The sequence below is a fragment of the Suricata suricatta genome, chromosome 10 (genome assembly GCF_006229205.1).
Source record: "Suricata suricatta isolate VVHF042 chromosome 10, meerkat_22Aug2017_6uvM2_HiC, whole genome shotgun sequence".
Classification (NCBI taxonomy): Eukaryota; Metazoa; Chordata; class Mammalia; order Carnivora; family Herpestidae; genus Suricata; species Suricata suricatta.
Window position 1 is genome coordinate 81,756,245 of NC_043709.1, and position 20,012 is coordinate 81,776,256.

General features: G+C 37.7%; 1 long non-coding RNA gene across 1 annotated transcript in view; it reads left to right on the top strand.

The window, feature by feature from the left end:
• The window catches only part of LOC115304734, a 159,217-nt gene that overhangs the window by 329 nt on the left and 138,876 nt on the right, over positions 1-20,012 (top strand). The gene's annotated exons all lie outside the window — the stretch shown is intronic.

Genomic DNA, 20,012 nt, shown 5'->3' on the forward strand with positions numbered 1-20,012 from the left:
TTCAGTAAATATTCTTTTAATGGTGTCTCTCAGTTTCTCTTGTTGTGCCTTTGAATATTTTATTTCCCTACTCAGTGGTATTTGGGACTCGCTGTCTTGCACACTTTGGCTTGTTTCTTGGTGTAGCCCTAAGAAGGAAAACAGACAGACACACACAGAGGGAACAGTAACACACAAACGCACAGATGAATCAAACAAACAAACAGATTAACAGGGGGAAAGAAAATAAAGAGAATGGAGAGGAAAGAGACGAAAAGAGGAGAAGAAGAAAAGAAAAAGAAAAAGAAGAAAAAGAATTTAAAAAAAATTAAAGGGCGTCAGAGACAACAAAGGACATTGGACAGTCTAAAAGTGTATGACCAGTTGAGGGGAGAGGTAGGGATGAGATATATTCTCCTATATAAAGAAGAAAGGAGGAAAACAAAGGGGGAAAAGGAGATAGGAAAATAAGGAGTAAAAATTTTTAAAAATTTAAGTAAAAAAAGTAATAATAATAAAAAATACATACGGAAAAAAGCGAAAAGAAAAAAATGATGAAAAAAAAGAAAAAATATTTAAAAAAAGCAAAAACAACAACAACAACTAAAAAAAAAAAAAACAAAAACAAGAATGGCAGCTCCCCCTCTTGGATAGGTGTGGTTTGATGTGGTAGGTCTTGGAGGCTGCTCTCAGAGGCTTGGCCTTGGTGTCTGCAGAGATTAGATAGGCAGGTGTCATGCCAAGCTTTGCTGAACTATGAACTGTAGGCCACTCTAATGAGTCTGATCTCCTTTTGCTGTGGTTGAGCCAAGTTGTATTTTCAAGTCCCTCCTCGGTTCAAAGTTCCAGTCCATGCACTTTTTATGCTACCACAGATGAGATGTTTTTGTTTTGGTTGCTGGCTTCTTAGGGGGAGGAATCAATTTGTCTTGGCTCAGGCTGGGATTTCGGCGGCCCCTGCCTGGGGCGAGTTGCGCAGCAGGAGGTGATGTGCCTGTGCACCGTTGCAGACCCAACCCCCGGCAGGGATAGCGTTAGCGTGGGGGGAGGAATGAGGGCATAGCTGTTGCTGGAGGCGGCACTGGGAGCTGCTGGAAATGAGCTGGGAGCTCCTGTAGCCTGGGCCGGCACCAATGTCTCCACCGCCACCTACTCTCTGCAGGGATCATGTAAAGGTGGGGGCTATTTTTTTTTCCCCTATTGGCACCCGGGATTCAGGGTTTGCGCAGCCAATGCTGGGGGCGAGATGCGCCGTGAAAATGAGGTGCGTGCTCCCACTCCCAAAACCGAGGTCGAAGTGAGCACCCCTGACACCATCACTGCAGTGGTGGCCGACTCCTTCCCAAGATGGCGCTGGGCTGGAAGCTGTTCCTTCCCTTGTGCCAACTGGGTTCGGAGTTTAGGCTACCCAGCAGTTATCTATGGAGTGAGCTTCTCCAAGTGCAGTTAAGCGTTCTTTACCTCTTCCCCAGAGACAGTACTATGAACGTGTTCAGTCTCTCTGTCTCTTCCCTTTGTCTCTTGGGCTCCTCGCGCTTGCCCCGTGTTGGGCTGGGGCTGCCACCTCCCCTGCCTGTCTCGGGCTGGCCCATTTTCCAATCTCCCCAGTTCGCACTCACTCACTCAGGTATCCTTCAGGTTCTCTTCCTTCTGGAGTCCGTATTTTCTCCTTCCGCTCTTGCAGATGAGAGTAATGTCCTTCTCAGTTCGATCAATGGGGCAGACGAAGTTTATAGAGCTCCCTTCCTCTCCGCCATCTTGGCTCCTCTTTTATTATTTTTTTAAAACCTTATGTTAGTTTAAAGCAAAATAGAGAGTACAATATGTAAGAAATATTTTGCATATGAATTTTGCAAGCAGTTGGAACAAATTTTTTTGACTGGGTGATCTAATGATGAAGTTACTGATTTGGAGATAGTTGTGCATATAACTATCAAATAATTAAACTCTGGTTCAATTGTTTTGTATATTCTATACTAATAGGATAGATCTTTAAAAGGTAAAACTATTTCAGAAATACAACCAACAACATAGCACTGAGATTTGTGGGTATTTCCTACTTATAATAGTGCATGAGAAAAATTAAGGGAGAATAAGAATGCCACCAGAACAAATCACGCATAACGGAAGTGTGCATTTCTTCACAATTGTCATGTTTATACTCCACTTTTTACTAGTTACTTTAGTGATAATTTTTACCTTTCATTTTTTCCTACTTCACTGATTTCTCCAATTGAGCAAAGTCTATACTGGGATAAAATAGGATTCCCTGTTGGGGCGCTTGGGTGGTTCAGTTGGCTAAGCATTTGACTCTTGACTTACGGCTCAGGTCATGATCTTTCAATTTGTGAGTTTGAGCCTCACATTGGGCTCTTCATTGACAGCGTGGACCTTGCTCGGGATTCTGTCTCTCTCTCTGCCCATCCCTGTTGTTTTCTATGTGTCTCTCAAAAATAAATAAAAATAAACTTTAAAAAAAAGTATGAAAAAATAATATTCCTTGTTAAAGTTGATTTTTGGCAGGTATGTATTTTGCTTAAGTTTTTATAATGGTCTATGCTTACAATATAACATGCAGTATGCTCAGAGTGGTCTTGAGGAAATAAATATAGTAATTGCAATAATATATATAAGAAATATTACATTTATAGCTGTATGTAGAGGAATGGAATTAGAAAGTAAAATAATAAATTTATGTGTACTTGATATCCAGTAGTTCACACTGATGCTACGTAACACTAACAACAATATATATGGACATATTTAATACATATATTAATATGCTATCTAGATTAAGCATTATAAGTGCTGAGTGTGCAGTTGTGATCATTTTAAAATGTGAGCAACCCAAGGGAAAAAAACTGTCCTTTTTTCTTTGCAGTATGATTTTAATTTTTAAAAGCATTTAATTTTTATAAACCATATCCATCATCTTTGCATAGATAAATGTTGTGGCAATTTTTTGAATGAGCATTTTGTTTCCCTAAAGAAATTATGGATACACTATAAATTTATAAATGAAAGGCCATTCATCAGAGTTATAAATATGAGAGGTTCTTGTGCTGATGCCCCTGTAAACTTAAAGTGGTTTAATTTCTATCTGTTTTTGAGTACAGTTAGTACAACGAAGGAATATAGATACTGTCATACTTACATGGTGTCATATCATTGGCAAAATGGTGAGAATGGCATGAAATATTTTTTGAATAGCATGGCATTTCCTTGAATTATTGCTGGCAATAGAACATAAATAAACCTTCGTGATGGATATTCCAAAGATGTTTATTAATCTGTTCATTTAATCTGAAGTACTCACTATTGGCATTTATAGAGCCAGTTCAAAGGAAGTGGCTAGTGCTTCTACACCCCAACTGTTACTTTTAGGGGCCCTATAATTATGTCAGCTAAGTCTGGTTGGAATGGAGATTAAATTGCATAAAAATCCTTTGCTCATAACCTATATTTGCTTAACTGATACATATTTTCTCATATATGTCTAATAAAAATTTCAATTTGTTCCATCGTTGGTGAAATTTACTCCATGGCATCTATTTGAATCTTCAGTTTTTAAAGCCTGTTTTTCTCTCTCCTCCCCACCCCAACCCCCAAATTGGAAGATAATCCTGTACTTTGTATACTTTGACAGTAAAGAGCTGGAAAACTGACCAAATTCCTGTGCGTCAAATTAAGATACAGCATATAGCATATGATTTTGACCACGAGTAAGGAGACAGGTAGGATGGACAGATGTAAAGATACAGAGAGGGGAATTTTTATTAGACAGCAAAGGTCAGAGAAAGCCAGGAGCAGTTAAGCTGAAGAAGAAAGAAGTCAGCTATGTGTATGTTGGACTAAGATGGTATGAATGTGCATGCATGTCCGTGTGTAATTTATTAAAATACAGGAAGTCTATGCGTAGAGCTACTTCTTTCTGTATTAAAATAATGTAAAAGACTCAGGTTCTCTCCTTTTCTTCACTTCCACTAATACAGCACCAATCTTGGCTTCATTTGGGAACAAAATGGGGGTAATAGCAATAGCATTGGTGCAGCATTAGTATCTTCTTAGGCTTCATTCAGATCAAACTGGAAAAAGAGAGTCTCTTTCCCAGAAGCCCTATCAAAAGTCTCTTTGTGCTAACTGGCTTTGATTAGATCACAGACTAATCCTGCACACCTTTCTTGGAGCAAGAGACAGAGTCAGCTTTATCGCCTTCCATGGACTAGGCATTAGGATTGGCTCCCAGACGGAAATGGAGTACTTTTAACAGAAAGAGGGTATATGGATGCTAGGTAGCAAAATAAATAAATAAATTACTGCCAGAAAAAAAATTACATTGGGGATATACACATGAAACCTTATGTGTAATTCCAGAAACCTATAGACTCCCTACCATTCTATGGATTCTAGGCTAAGAACCTCTAAAAGTAATACTTGAATCTATGCCTTCTGGAACAAACAAAAAACTGTATTGATGTCCATATCTATCTAGGAAAATAAGCTTTTACTTCGACCGTTTCCTGAATAAAGACACAAAATGAATATAATCTGTAACTATTTGTCTGAATGATAATACCAAGTTAAGAATGATAAAGAAGTTATATTTTCTTGTTAGCTAAAGTAGAAATACTGGTTCACCCTGAAGGTATTTCTGTAACTATTGTTGTGCATAAGGAAATGAAGCAAAAAAAAATCTTTTTCTTTAAGAGAGAGAGCATGAGCAGGAGAGGGAGGGAGGGAGGGGGAGAGAGAGAGAGAGAGAGAGAGGGAGAGAGAATATGAATCCCAAGCAGGCTCTGTGCTCAACATGTAGCCTGACAATAGGGTTCAATCTCACAATCATGAGATCTGAGGCAAGATCTTTTATTCAAGGTAAGAACTTTAAACAGGCAACATTGGGAAACTTCTATTAAGAAAAAAGAAAGTTGTCCAATATTGGTTAGGTAACTATTGCACTTGGGGTCTGTATTTATGTACATCCTAAATCCCTTCAATTTAGTCAGTTAAAAATTTTTTTAGATGTTTTTTATTTATTTTTGAGAGACAGAGACAGCGCAAGCCGGGGAGGGTCAGAGAGAGAGGAAGACACAGAATCTGAAGCAGGCTGCAGGCTCTGAGCTGTCAGCACAGAGCCTGACACAGGGCTTGAACCCATGAACCGTGAGATCAAGACCTGAGCCAAAGCCGATGCTTAACCAATTGAGCCAGTCAGGTGCCCCCAATTTAGTCAGTTTTAAAAGAAGCATAAATCAAGGAATAAAAGGCACAGCATAAGGAATATGGTCAGTGATTCTGTAATAGCAATGTAATGGGATAGTTGTCAGCTACCCTTGTGGTGAACATAGTATAATGTATAAACTTGTCCAGTCACCCAACTGCACACCTGAAACTAATGTAACATTGTGTGTCAACTACACACAAATAAAAAAAAAACCTTAAATATTATTACTCAGAAAAGAATATGAATCAGGTTTATGAAAATAATTTGTAATTATTTTATAATTGGCCCAAAATCCCTGTTGATTTGCCTTTTCTGTTTGTTAGTTTTTAGTTCTATTTTATTTTGGAACATGTTGGTGAATCAGTTATTTCCTTAAAATTATTTTTAATTGAGAAATCTTAGGAGAATTGGTAGAAAATATAGGTCAATCATTGGAAAATATGGATACTTTAAAAATACCAACAGTGATTGTGTACTTCTCATTAATATTGGCTACAAAACAATATTTTAATAATGCAACTGCCAAGATGCTACCATTATGCTTTTATATACATCCTCAGTTTATTGACAAGCAGGAGTTAGCCTGAGATATTAAGTTGCTTCTCTGAGCACAAAAGGAGTTTTTCTTCTTAAGTGAATCAGAATACTACTCAAAAATGGAAAAGAATTCCATGATTGCTAGATATTTTTATTTTTTGTTTTTATTTGTTTGTTTGTTTGCTTGTATTTTAGAGAGAGAAAGGATAGAGAGTGTGATCAGAAGAGAGGGGCAGAGAGAGAGAGAGAATCTTAAGCAGGCTCCATGCTCAGTACAGAGCCCCACTCAGGACTCAATCCCATGACCCTGAGATCATGACCTGAGCTGAAATCAAGAGTTGGATGCTTAACCTACTTAGTCACCCAGACACCTCCGATTGCCAGATAGTTTTAGAGAATAAGCATGGTAATTGAAGATGGGTTTTCTGTGCCACCCTTTTTGTCTCCTCAAATAAGCAAAAACCTGAGGTTTACTCTTCCTCATGAATGGATAAGACTTTTAACCAAAATCTTAGGACTAAAGTGACCAAATGTTATGACATAAGTAACTGATAATTTATGACTAAAGTGAATTGTTACCACTCCCTGTTTAGTTCAATGTTCTCAGTTGTGAAAAAGGACATTGTATTTTCCCTTATCGATTAATGCTACTGAACTGCTATAGCTATTTTGGAAGGTGCCCACTTTTTTTTTTTGAAATATTTCTGAAAAGGTCATAATGTAACTGGCTTTCCAGATTAACATGTCATTTTAAAAAATTCCTCCAGAAGACCTCAGTTTGCCACCAGTTCTTACTTCACCTGAAAAGTTCTTGCGTCTGTTACTGCTGTATGTATCTGTGTGTGTGAGCATGCACGTGTATGTGTGTGTTTGTTTTGTTTTGCTTTCTAGATTATAGCAGATCTTGACATGGTGTCAATTATCTGTGAATAGGAAACAGCAGGTAGTTCATTCACTTAAAACTGGTTTACAGATTTTCTTGCTATACATTTGCCTGTTATTCAGATTCAGTTTCAGATTTAACCAAGATAGGGAGTTGCTTCTCTGCATGGTAATATTAGTCATAAGTGGAGTTTGGAGAAATGAGGTTTTTAAAGAACAAACTTTATAAATACATAATTTAAAATGTTGTTATTCTTCCATTTTGGCTAAAACCAATCTATGGGTATTTTTGAAGTTGTAAATTAAAGCAGGAAGAATGTGTCATTCCTATAATCCTTTAGCTAAAGACAAAAGATAGAGGACCAAAGTATTGTAAGAGGAATTCAAACTATATTGTTCTTACATTATGTCCAATTCAACTGTGTAGATGTGAGTTTTGGGTAAGATTAAACGCTTTTATAGACATGGACAGTCAAAACACTCCCTATTATTTCTTTGAAGGGCGTTTTAAGGAGAAGGAATGTGTTTAATCTGAGACCCCAAAGCATACTTTTCCAAAGACAGCCACCTGTCTGAATAGGGAGTAAGCTAAACAGGAGAAAATCCACATACATATTTGAGTTTCACTTTAGAACTTTTGATAGCTTTGGTCACTGATTGGAATTTTTCTCCAACTAGGAGTCAAAGAGACAGAACAGCTAATCTATATAATCTCTCCCATGTTTTCTAAAAGTGCCTGTAGATGAAAACATGTCAGACAACTGGTCACATAGGGTCTAGAGTTTTCTGTTTATTTGTTTTAAATCCATTCTCTACTGAGAAGGAAATTTAAAAAAGCTTGAGGTTGGTGACAGACTTGGGTGCTTGCCACAATCCCAGCTTACTTTATGGTTGGCTCTCTACTTCAGAGAAAGTTAATATTTTCCAGATATATTCCATAGATATTCTAAATCATACTACAGACACCTGCTCCTTTATATGGATATGTTATCCACCTCAGATGAATCAGAGTTGATTTTTTTTAGTGTGCTTCCTTTCAAAAACCTCATTAATCTTAGGGTGCAGAATTTAGGGAGAAAGTTGTGTTTTGCTACTTGACACTGTTTAATGTAAATGATTTATGATTATTCCTTATTTATACACAATAGACATTTTATAAATTGGATTGTTCTAGGAGTAACACGATACATAAATGTTATTGCTATAAATTCTGAAGTTGGCTATATATTTTTGTATCATGTAACCAGTTGACTTATAAATGCTGACTATTCCAACCTGCTCTTTCTACTCAATATCGTAAGCAGTGACTTAGGTAAGCCTTGCAGAGATATACACAGAGGCACTCACACTACACAAGAACAGGATATCCTGGCACCTCTCCAGTGGCTTCTGGCTGTCTTCCAGGGCTAATGGCAGAAAGAAGGCAGAATGAGAGGGGAAACTGAAACTGTATGTAGCCCCCCCAAAAAAGAATCTAAATTATTATTATTTTTATGCCCCGCAAAGTCAAGAGTAAGGTAGGGGAGAAAAGAGGAAAAAGCAGAGCACACGGGAGAAAAGTACCAGTAAAACCAATTCAGCAAAGTTTAGTTAGATGCCACTTTACAGGTAAATTTTCATCACTTAGATAACATTAAATAAGGATAAAGGTAATAACAGATTAACAGCTATGTAGTTGTATATTTTTTGTATCAATAAATACAGTATGGAAATAATAATATTTAATTTTTTGTGCATTTCTATGCATGGAGTGTTTGAGAAATGGAGTTTTACAAACCACTTGATTCTCCTGGTAGATGAGACAATTTTATTATGTGTGTAATTCTGTTACACTAATAGCTCTCATTTTTTTTTACCATGAAAATTCACTGTGCTTTTCTTTCAGGAATCAGAAAGAATTAAAAGAAAACTCTGAATCATTGGTCACTTTATATATATAAGTAATTGTTAAATACTAAACTCATCTAAAATGTTGAGTTACAGAGGAAGGAATACATGTAACTGTTGGATGCACAGTGATTTTGGGCTGACTCCTGGTATTGACTGCTTACCTGATCACACAGTCCTGGCTTTGGGGCTGATTTGAATTGTTCTATGCCCTAATTTGTGTAAAGAAGAACTGGGCTGTGAAGAATTCTATTGTGTTTATAGTGTCTATTCTGATAGTGATTTTATAGCCCATTTCATAGGCTGCTTCAGTTGATTACCTTCCCCCATGCCCTCCTAAGTATTACAGTCTACACAATTGATCTGGTTGCCCATGAAGCCAGTTCAAATCAGCTGTTATGGTGGCTGAAGGTGCAAGATCAATAATTTTAAAACCTGAGGTTCATATCCTCCACAAAAGGACTGAATCTCATCAGGCAATCCCACATGAAAAGATTGTGAGACTGAAACCACATGTATATGACTTGTAATAACACCATTATTTATTTGGCTGTTACATTGAAGAAAATCTCCTAATTTGCTCCTTTCTAACTTCTGCAGTACACTTGTAATTGTCATGCTTTCTGGGGCTGTCCTGGCACATGCATTGGGAAGAATATGCATATGCAGATATCTCTATATTTGTAGGCACTATAGTCAAAACAACTTATTTGCCTAGCTGTGAAGCTGACTTACTCACCCACTCACAAACTCCCTAGAGGAAATAGGGCAAAAAGGTCAAGTAGAAGCAATAAAGCCAAAGATCTTTTACACAAAAGTTACTTAAGAACTTCTGAGTGGCACAGCTCATCTTCTAGGAGGGATATCCCTGCATTCCCACCTCATTTCTGTGTCATCAGCAGTAGCTTTGGATTCATTTTAGAGGAAGAAAGCTCGTTTCTGCGATCTGCTGCTATACACTCAGGTAAGCTTGATTGAAATCCCAAAGAGACCGCTGAACCAGACTAGACTGTGGGAAGACTCTGGTGCTGATAGAGGGATTTACAAACATCGGCTCAGCTATCCTGTAGAATCTGAACCATCATGTAAAATTCTGCTTTTCCTGAAAGGAGGTTAAATTTAAATGCAAGACCTCCAGATTTAAATACACACACACACACACACACACACACACACACACGTGAAATGAGAAAAAGCCCATCACTTTGTGTTCAGTACAGAATACTTATCGTTACTATCTTTGACTGAGGACTTTCTTTTTGCCAGTTATTGCTCTTTGTCTTTGCATTTAGCATCTAATTTAAGCCTCCTAAGTCCCTTGTGTGCCAAGTACTATTATTATACCCATTTTTCAGCTTAGGGAATTGAGAGAGAGAGAAATTGAGTAACTTGCCGTGACTCAAAGCTAGTGAGAGGTGGGGCCAGGATTCAAATCCAGGCAGAGGGATCCCGGGGCTGACGCACACACTGCCAGGTTGACTCGTTAGCAGAATGTAGTGCTTCATGTATGAAAAGAAAGCAGGGGAGCCATCGTTTAGTAGGGAGTAGAATTTGAGTTCTTTTTCTTGTACTAATGGTCACTGTATCTCTCTGTCAGACCCTGTTGTGACCAATGGCAAGTCTCATTTGATACCACCATTCAGAAGTGAGTAAAATAGTCTATGGCCAAAGAAGAGAAAGGAATGCACTGGTTAATATGTGGATCTGACCTTAGGACCTTGCTTTCACTATTGCCACAGTAAACAAGCGAGCTAATGAACCACAGATGTTAGTGTGTCATTAGTGTCTTGCAGTTTTGTCTTACTGGGTAGCTACCATCAAGAAGGACAGTGCCCTCTATGAATATGTATTTAGTACTAGATACAGCAATTTATGCTTTTGAACAGCACTTTATCATTTTGGTTTTGATAAATATATAAGCAATAATCAGTAGTTAGTAATTTCAGGCTAAAATGGATGCCATTATTAGTGGCTTAACAACTCTTCCTGTGAATTCTACATGTGTCACCAAGACTGGATCATGCTTCCCAGAGCTACAAATACTCAATTTTTTTAGACAAGCTCATTTCAAATGCTTCTCGTGCTAGGAACCCTTTGTTCTCAGATTTGCAGTAGTCACTAATTTCCAAACTCAGAATATGTAAAATACAGTACTTGCACAAAAAACCTAGGAGCTGTATAGGTCAGAACATTTGTTTAAACTAATATAGAATTAGCTTTTTCAGTTCCAGCTCCCTTTTTCCTATCCATTTGCCTTGCTAATAAGGCCTCAACTTATTCCTGTTCAGTTACCTTGTGCCATGATACGTCTCCTTTTTGGATTTTTTTATTCCTATCCGAGCAGCCTTTCCTAGTTCACATAGACGGCTTCCACCATAATAATAAGACATAAAGGCTTTTCAGTAAACAAGGACGATGATAACAAAAATTTAACACAACCTAGACAAAATGGCATCTCACAGCAGAGAATTCTATTACATTTTGAAATTGGTCTTTACAGATATTTTTCTCTGCCTAAAATATGTGTGCTAGCTCTATTTATCTAAGGGAATAGTGACATCCTGTGTGTAGCTAGACTAATTGCCTCTGTAATTAACCTATTTGAGAAGGAAGTTACATAGAAATAAAATACATTGAGTACTGAAAGAAGCGATTTTATCTTAAAGCAAACCTCTAGCTTTACCAGAGGGTGTGGACTAAATAAAAAGACTCTCTCTCCCTTCCATCTTTTTTCCCTTCCTTCTTTTCCTTGTCTCTATACAGTTCCATTGTGGTTTCTATTTTCTCTCTACTACCTATATTTCCATATTATGAGCTAAAGATCTAGTGTTATTATGAGTGAATATTCTATTCTTAAAATAGAATTGAGGAGGGGGGCACCTGGGTGACTCAGTCAGTTGAGTGTCTTAGTCTTGATTATCGCTCCGGTCATGATCCCAGGGTTGTGGGGTCTAGACCTGTGTTGGGCTGTGTGCTGAATGTGGAGCCTGCTTGAGAGTCTCTCTCTCTCTCTCTCTCTCTCTCTCTCTCTCTCTCTCTCCATCTCTTTCTCTCTCAAGTATGTATAAATTAAGAAAATAGAATTGAAGAGAGATCTAAGTGTGGTGATAGGAGATAGTCCATCTTTGGTTAAGGGTAAGATATGTGTAAAATCATTTTGGTGTCTCAGAAGCTGAGGACAAAAATCTTAGCCTTTTTCTTTTCCTTTAATAAAATATTTGTTAATTAAATTTAGAGAATGATTTGGGGGCATGGCAATGGTTTCTTTTGACCCCTTAAATCCAGAAGAAACCATTAGAAGGAGATACAGTACAAAAGAGTGTAGTTTTTGTGGTCAAAATTATTCGTACCTCACCCAAATGTATGGCCAAGGGCGAACAAAGAGAACAATTGTTTTCTAAAAGTGCCCCTTTCAATATTTTAAAAGGTAACAGCTTGTCAAGATATTTCAGAAAACAGTGGGACAAAGCAAAAGCAAGAGGCATAGGAGAAATTAGTCAAAAGTGTCCTGCTGTTTATGTCCTGACTTACACTCAAACCCCAGCAAGAGCCAACTCTCAGGGCTTTGCTCAGCCCTAGCCTCATATATAATCCCTTATTCTGTAATCAAAATGGTATTTTGAATCAGAAAGCTTGTTTCAAACTTCTTCCATGAGATAACAAACGTTATGTTATAATTGATAACATTTTTCACGTCAGGTAACAACGTTTGTATTTTGCATGTTATAGTAACTTGAAAGAGCTCAGTTTATAGTTATGACCAATACTAAGAAGAATTTTCTTGTGAAATATTTGAGAATTTTAAGCCAAAGTAAACATAATTGCTGCATTATATAATGATGGCTGAGAGTGGAATAGTTGGAATGGAAATAAATGGTTTGGAGTTTCCGACCATGGTGGACTTGGATTCCTCAGCTTCCAGAATAGTCTTTCCATGCCTCAGGTTTTGTTTGTTGTTTGTTTTTTTTTTTTTTATCTGTGATGTGGGGATAAAAATTCCCATTTCATATAAGGTAATCTTGAGAGTAGAGTGAAGAAACAGTCCCGTAACACCATGCCTAGTGCCTATAAATAAATGCTTCGTAAATAGTAGCTAATATTATTTCAGATTACATTTGATAAAGCAAAACAATTCAGATAGTAAATAGTTTATTGTAAAAGAATTTAATCTTATCTGGTTGAACTGTTCTTCAAATGGATTTGTTTAATGACCTATGCTTTTATTACTGGGTTCTAATCGTTACTGTAGTAACTTTTCACTTGTATTGATAATTTATATTAGCAATAGCTGGATTGCCATTCTTGGATGATGGTGCAAGGACATTTTTAGAAAGTATTTTTCCTTGGAAAAAATTTGGAGCAAATGAGGAGAAAGAAACACTGCAGAAAGTTTCCTTGTGTATCACCTTTGCGATTAATCCTGTAATTATTAATGATTATCCACTTGTAAAAGAGGCTTCTTATGAATAAAAGGAAGCCCTCATTCTACAAGCCTGGTCATATGGTCATGGCTATGTCTTGGCAATTGTGGTAATTAAATGTCATATTCTATGATCATCGGGGTGCCCAGCAGCTTTACGTGAGTCCCCTGTCTGTTTTATTGGCGATCTTTTAGAAGTTAGGGAATTACATGCATCAGAAACTCAGAAAATCATTCTCAAGAGATTCAGATTCAGTCAGTGCTTATAATCACAAGATAATTCATTCATCCATCCAACAAATATTTATTGGAAGTATATTACGTACTACCCACTGTGTCAGTTTTGAAGATAGAGTCATGAACAGAGTAGGTAGGCACATGACATAAAACAAGTAATTTTAATGAAATGTTTAAGTCTCAAAATAGGGGAGTTCTTTGACCTCTTAGCCAACTGAGTTGTGAATTAGGAATTCATACATAGTGGGGGTCAGGGCATTTCTTCCTCCTCTGAATTTCTGGAGCATTTTATCTGTACCTCCATTTGGAAATACCCTCCACCTGCTTCCTCCTTGCCCTTATATAGCATATCTTTTAGGACTGGTAGTTCCTTAGGAGCTAGGCAGGATACATGTGGGAGTGTCCTTAGCATCTTTCAGAGGACATCGTAGTTGCTAACGTGATGTTGAGAGGATGAAGGAAAGAAGTGTTAGCAGTTTACTTCTGTTATCCTTTCTGTTTTCAATTCTTAAATATTTTGCTTCAAAATTTCTCCTTCTTCATATTAATTGTGGTTAGAAACAGGTAAATAACCAATTGAAAGTCACCATCTTTCCTTTTATCCCTCTCATCTATTATTCTCTCAAAATTTAATCCACATCAGTCTCCTCTGAAATAAATCTTTATTTGTAAGACTTTCCAAGTTTGCTGTACAGGTGTCTGACTTTACTTGCCCCATGCAGATAATAATGGAGGAAGCATCTGTTATTTGTGATCTGGTAATTTTGGGATGTCCTGATCAACTTTTCTTTAGCCTGTCACTGGACCTATCCAGAGAATCAGTGTTGGGTTAATTAGTATCTAGTTTTGAAAGGTCAGAACTTTTCGTTGGTTGTATAGAGGGTAGACCTTTAACCAAAGGTTTAGTACTCATTCACCATTGCTCATCACATCTCACTCTAAAAAGTAAAACTGAATTCTGACAGCTTTTAAAAGTAGGAAAATAACCAGCTCTTAGACAGACTTCCAGTCCACAGCTTAAGAAGATTCGATATTCAAAATGATAAAGGAAGGAGTTGGCAACAAGAAGGAAGGAAGTCTTTGCATATTCTTCTAGAAGGAACTGAGCTCACTGGGCAGGAGAGACCTGAGCGGTGTTGCCTGTGAGCTGGGGTGTAATTTAGTGAGCTGACAGGAGGAGTGAAGTATCTCCTCAATGTCTGTGTTTGGCAGCAGAGATGAATGCATACATCAGGAAACAATGTTTAAGTGTTTTATTTCCTTATTTCAGCCTGTCAAACTGTCAGGATAGTTAATGGCCACCGAGAGAGGGAGAGGAAGAGGGAGAGAGAGAGAGAGAGAAAGAAGGAGGAGGAGGAGGAACAGAGAGAAACAAAGGTGCTATGGAATCTGAAAAGAAAGAAGCCAGGAAAGCATTTGCATGTTTCTGTGGCATAATGGTCAGACAAAAATAACTCACTCTATTCAATTCTCTACTAAAAGCCAGATGTGCTAGTTCCCTACTTACAATCCCTGCCCCGTTTCATGCCTTCGTTTATGTCCTTCATCATGGCCTCATTGCACTGCGATCCCTGTGACTCCTTTCACTGAGATCCGGATTGATTATCAATACTTAAATGATTATTTTGTGTAGATTATTGGTAGTATCCAATTTTGCTCAGTTTTCCAAGTTTACTTTCTTGTTTACATTGTTTATAAAATCTGGTATAAATGCTGCTTATACAAAAATATTCACTCTCACACATCATCCCCCACTTTTTTTTTGGTCATTTTGAGTTTTAAAACACACAGAGAATAAGTTGGACTGGATTTTGACCTGTTGTATCTTTCTCAAAGGAAAAAAGTAAAGCATAAAGTGAAATGACTAAATTGGACATTTGCTCTTAATGAGTACAAAATTATTTTTAATTTCTTTTTTTTAGGGTAATCTTTTTTTTCTGTTTATTTATTTATTTTTTAACATATGCAATTATTTTCCATCATTTACACTACAGTAGTTACAATGACACTCCAAACAGAAAAGCAAAGTAAAAAATCAAAACACCAACTTCTGTTTCATGTAATTAGACTTATACAGAAATTAGAAGGTTAAATAACAACTAGTTAATCACCTAATTTCACAGCTATCTGAAGTGGCAGCTTATCTATGATACATTCAAGATACATTTCTAAAACAAAAGTTAGCACAAACAAGTGATTTTTAGTTTATGAAAAGGAGGCATATGTAATGGATTGTTTTTGTGCTGGAAATATGTTATATTTTGATAGAAATATATATTTCTCTTATATTTCACATCTCTGTCAAACTGAATTTTCAATTTTTGATTTCACTCCAGTGATGAATACATTTATAATGAACACATTTAGTTGCCTTATAAACTGGAGGTATTTAGTTAGAAAAAGTTGTTTTTTAAATATCTATTTACAAATCTTATATCATAGTCTAAGGCGAGGTAGTATGGGATATTAAATATTCTGGGTCCCGAATCAGGCCAGTCATCAACACCTGGAAGGCATTTAAAAGTACAGACCCTTGGACTCCACCCCAGATTGACAGGAAGAGAATCTTAGGGATGAAGGTCCAGCATGTGTGTGTGTGTAAAATCCATTCCACACTCCCTACCCTTTGCCCCAGGTGATGTGGGCTATCAGCCAGGCTGGAAACACACCATCCCTGTCACGGAAAGAGCCCTGCTCAGGTTATCTGTAGAATTCGGGCTGGCTTCTGACAATATCATTCACTCACTGAATAACTTTGGGCAAATCACAAGCTTTGGGGAAGCACATTTTTCAACTCTATACATTTTGTGTGATCTTTTCCAGCTTTAAACTCTTGTCACTTGATTATACTAATGAGGCTTAAAAACATTTTAGACTTAAAAAACTCAGAGTTAAAAGACATATGCACACACACAGTTTCTTACTAGTTTTTATTCTTTGAGTTGATAGAAGTAAGCACACAAAACCTCAAAACAATCTCATTCTCAGTTTAAGAGTTTTCTATTGGACCTCTCTTTTTATGATATCCACCATGAACATTTAATCATGAAAACGAGGATTTACCACTCTGTGTTTTAGGCCTTCGGGTGCAAAACAGAACTCTCCACCCACCCAAACTTGATTCTTCTTCAAGCTGCATATCTTAACAAATGACATCCCCATGTATCTTGTGTTGGCCCAAAACCACGCATCACCTTCCCTCTCATTTATCTTTGATATCCTAGGTTGATTTTACCCCCTAAACTATTGTTCACCTGTCAACTTCTTTTTATCTTCACCACCATCCATCCTGGGCCAAGGTTCCATATTTCCAAGATTCTGTAATAACCTCCCTATTGAGAGTCTTTTCTATATCTTGTCACCCTGTTCTGTAGTTGATGCTCAGTACTGCAAAGAGATTGATGATGTAGATCTGATCACAGGCCTTCCCCCATCTCTATCCCACTGTGCTTGGGATAAAGACCAGAATGTGTCCATGGCCTGCAATACCCTGCATGTCTATGCTACTCTTCTAGAACTCACTTTCTGCTCTCTATGCCAACTGGCCATTCTTCAGTTTCTCACACATGGTGTATTTCCTTTTCATCTTAGAGCCATTGAGTTTTCATTTATTTCTGCCCCGTAAGCTATTCATGTCTAACTTACTCATTTCAGATCAGCTGAAATGACATTTCCTCAGGAGAGCCTTTACTAATGCCTCAGATATGATTGAGTCCACCTGTTATTTAAAAAAATTTTTTAAATGTTTATTTTTGAGAGAGAGACAGAGACAGAGACACAGAGAGAGAGGGAGACAGAGAATCTAAAGCAGCCTCTAGGTTCTCAGCTGTCAGCTTAGCCCAAACCCACAAACTGTGAGATCATGACTAGAACCAAAGTTGGATGCCCAACTGACTAAGCCACCCAGGAGTCCCTTGAGCCTACCTGTCATATACTATGCTAGAATACCTATATACTATGCATTTTCCTCCAGAGCGTTTTTTACAGTTTGTTATTTTATATTCATGCAATGGTTTGGCCAATTTTAATCTAATCAGTTAGACTATACCCTTGGTAAGAGTAGGGACTTTTGACAATTTTGTTCATCACTGATTCCTTAATTCCTCAAACAGTGGGCAGCATATAGGTTCCTAAGAAATATTTGTTAAGTAAAGAATAAATGAATCAACAGAAGAAAAGTATTCATTTATGCAGGGGCACCTCCCCCATTATTCTTTCTAGTAATCTGGAATTGGTAATCTGTCAACCTGACACTATTTCTTATTCTCTGTTCCATCAGCATCTGAATGCCTGAACATCTGAACATAGAACTTTTCTATGTTCTTCTGAGGTTAAAGAGGAATGTAAAAGCAGTGCTTTAGGCTTGATGCTGCATTCTTGAGATGAAGTCTAAAATTGTGCATAACCCTGGGCACCTGGGTGGCTCAATTGGTTAAAGTGTCTGATTCTTGATTTCTACTCAAGTCATAATCTCAGCAGTTCATGGGTTTGAATCCTCCATCAGGCTCTGTGCTGATGGTGCAGAGCCTGCTTGGGATTCTGTCTCCTCTCTCTGCTCCTCCCTTCCTCACTCCCCATCTCTTTCTCTCTCAAAATAAATGAATAAACATTGGAAAAATGTTTTTAATTATGCATAACTCAATGCAAGAAGTATACGTAGAGAAGAGGCCCCTCAAAAATTTATTTACAGGAAATGAATATTTCATTTTCCGGACTCCCTCCTTTGTTCAGATAAAGAGGTTGTTCCACTAAGGGTACAGGAATCTTATATCTGAACTCATGAATCACCATGTCATATTCCTGTCTTGACATAACACATTGATACAGGGTCTTGACAAGGACAGCTTTTGGAGACAGAGAAGATTTGAGATCTGGAATTTAGTTAAGGCAGTGTATTTATTGTCTGCTTTTCAGGCATATCATATTCTTTGTAAAGTATGATCTGGGATACTGCAACCCCTGTTGTGTACCTTGTTCGTTAGAGGGCCTTGTGCCTCACCCTTCTCTGCTGCTCCCTTTACTTCTGGGTAGATGAGAAATCCACTAGACCCTATCTTAGACATCCTCCAGGAAATTTCTACCTTGTAATTCTCTGTCCAAAGACTTCACACCTGTTGATGAGGCCTGTGCAAGCTCTTTCTATGGTCTGTCCATCAGAGGTTATACTTTGCCCTGGAATGTGTAATCCTAGGTCCAAGGATGGCCAGGGGAGAATTGTTTGAGGGGCACTGGCCACAGAGAATGGTTGCCTCCATGTATCTGCTTGACCTGGGCCCACAAATACTAGGGGGATGCTGGGGTGTAGATGGGTACTTTAGGAAGAAGGCATATACTAAGGGAAGAGGACAGAGTACAAATACCCACATAAAATCAAAGCCCTGACAGGTTAATACTTGACTAGATGGATAAATAAACTCATAAGTATATGAGTAAACTAACTTTTGAAAACAGAAGTCAACTAGAAAAAAAATTAGGAAAATACAGCCTTGAGTTTTACAGTGTGACTCTCACATCCAGTCCGCATCAGCCATGATTAGCAGGACATGTATTCTAGAGAGAAGCCTCATCCCATTTATGGGATGAAGCTGTTGGACCTTGTTGTCCTGGCCCCAGTGGAGCTCAGTTTGTTATTCACATTTTTTTAGAGAATTGAGTGTTGATTTTGTTTCAATATTTGTTTCTCATCATATAATTTATATTATTTTCCCTAATTTTCCTTCCATTCCCTTCTGTTCCCTTCTGTCCCCTCCCCTCCCCTCCCCTCCCCTGCCCTCCCCTCTCCTCCCCTCCCCTCCCCTTCCCTTCCCTTCCCTCTTTCCCCTCCTCTTCTCTTCTCTTCACTTCTCTTCTCTTCTTTCCTTTTCTTTTTGAGAGACAGAGAGGGAACACATGTATGCATTAGCAGGGGAGGAGCAAGGGGAGAGGGAGAAAGAGAATCTTAAGCAACTCCATGCCCAGCCTGGAGCCTAACATGGGGCTTGATCTCATGACTGTGAGATCAAGACCTCAGCCAAAATCAAGTCAGATGTTTATCCAGTTGAGCCACCCAGGTGCCCTTTTCTACTCCACTCCCCCTGACCCAAATTTTCTACAGTGTGGTAGAAAGAACTTGTTATTTTCATTATTGAGAGGAAGAATTAACAACATAAATAGGTAGTTAATAGCATAGTTAAAATTTACTGTCACAAAACACCTGTCTGTTCATTGTTGTCCTATGTGAACAAAACCTCAGTGATACTACTGGAGGAAATTAGGAAGAAACCAAGTGTGGGACTGCTTAGCTTTGTGGTGATTAAACAATTTCATTCAACAGGCAGCACTTTTCCCTTAAGCCAACAGCTTTCTCTTCCATAGTGCCTCTAGAATCTTTTTGCAAAGTTGAAAGAGCTGTAATTTTAATGTAACTATTATATTCAAGACATTAATGACCTGGATCACTGAGAATAACCATGGTAACAGGTGAGAAATCAAAGATAGTTAATTTAATTGCCACGGAAAGAAAATAAGTGCAAATAATCTATAATTCTTCATTTCCAATATGTACATGTTATTTTCTTACTGCATTAATTACCCAATAGTTAGACAGAAATTATCTAGTTGTTGCTCTGTGACTTCCCATTGCATTCATGTAATGGTTTGCACTCTAATAACTATTCATTATAATTTCTTACCTCAGCAGTTTAGGCTGCTGTGAACTGGGTAACATGTTCATTCAGTTGACATTAGCAATTTTTAATAACAATAAAAATGATACTTTAAGTATAGTGAAAAGGAATTTAAGCAGTTCTTTCAACCTAGTTATGTAAAGGCCACTCTAATTTGGTGGCTCTCCACAAACTGCTAATGATC